This window comes from Laccaria bicolor, genomic scaffold, assembly GCF_000143565.1.
Source record: "Laccaria bicolor S238N-H82 LACBIscaffold_339 genomic scaffold, whole genome shotgun sequence".
In the NCBI taxonomy this organism is placed as follows: domain Eukaryota; kingdom Fungi; phylum Basidiomycota; class Agaricomycetes; order Agaricales; family Hydnangiaceae; genus Laccaria; species Laccaria bicolor.
In genome coordinates, this window is record NW_001890195.1 from 1 (window position 1) to 1656 (window position 1656).

The following is a 1656-nucleotide window of genomic DNA, read 5'->3' on the forward strand; positions in this document are numbered from 1 at the left end:
ATAGTGTTGGCGGTGATTGCGAGATAACGGAGCTCAAATACCAAGTTCTATGAACACACCTCACTGTGATTGTGAAGGGGCGTACATTCCACAAGATGGAGAGATTGAAAGATACTTACTGTAACGGAGGTCAGGAGAACTTCTACAAAGAATATTACAACCCATGACTGGCACCAGTGACACCAGAAAGGAAAATCGACCCCCAAAATTTTGCAGCTTGTGACTGCGAAGGGTGTACGTTCCTACCGTTCGCAGGACGTCCACGGATGAATTTGCACTTTGATCTTCCGACCTTCTTCCATTGTTTGGCATCACATGGACAGATGAATTTGCACTGTGACTTTGCCTTTCCCATCATCCGTCATGTAATAACGCGACATTGCGAGAGTCATAAGTAGCTTTGGTATGTATCTTTACAAAGTAATTACTGCTGCCATAGCGCTGAAAATAGACCAGCCTGTACTCATATTGGAGAGAGAAGGGCTACCGATTGTTATATATGCCCGCCTCGCCGCTTCCTCGAAGGATGGATCAACCCACCGCATTGCTTCATCACGGGAGACCGGGATTGTGTTACGAAGGGCATCGACGGCGTCTTGAGGTACCTCAATGCGGCAGTCCTCGGCAGGTGCTTGAGGAACCATGAACGCATGCCGAGGTGTCTGGCCCGACATGTTTGGTTTTGTGGCAGTTAGGGCAGTCAAATGGGTCCATCACTGATGGGCCAGCGGCGTGTGACAGGCGCCCATCAACAGCGGGCCAGCGGACTCGGCCGAGCTGTCAAAAATTCGGCCTTGGCAATGACTGGGCCGAGACTCTAAAATAGGCCATGCGAGATGGGTGGGCCGCGAGTACAGAGCCCCATAGAGGACGGATCGGCCGACTTTACCCCTGGCGCCCATGGGTTGCGCCCAATTGCGCGGATCCCATTGTTGCGCCCATTCATCTTTGATGCAGTTAACCAGAGTGCTGCCTCGTTAGTTTCACTGTGGGGGACCACGTAGGAGAAAGTTAAATAGATATATTATTTACCTGTTGCGCGGATCCCATTGTTGCGCCCATTCGTCTTTGATGCAGTTAACCAGAGTGCTGCCTCGTTAGTATCACTGTGGGGGACCATGTAGGAGAAAGTTAAATATTTACCTGTTGTACATCTGGCGCCCATGGGTTGCGCCCAATTGCGTGGATCCCATTGTTGCGCCCATTTGTCTTTGATGCAGTTAACCAGAGTGCTGCCTCGTTAGTATAACTGTGGGGGACCACGTAGGAGAAAGTTAAATAGATATACTATTTACCTGTTGTACATCTGTGTTGGCAGCAGCCTCGTTGCGCCTGCAGGCAACCACATTTTTCTTCGCCAACCAGCCAATATTCCCCACCCATTTTCCCCGGTCTTGCTGCGATGCTGCAAGACTTGAGTAGTTTCAAGCTCACTCAAGAAATAGCTGACTTTCTCAAAGCTAAATTCCAGGCTACCCTCCATGGAACAGCACAAAAAACACCCTTTCCCCTGCACTGGACACTGGACCTGTTGGATGACTGCAATGGGATAGTTGTTGTTTTGGTTGAGGCTTTCAAACACCCAAGTGCGCCATGCCTGCTCACATAGTAATTGGTTGATTGATCTCTTCAAGTCCGCACAACATGGGATGCCAC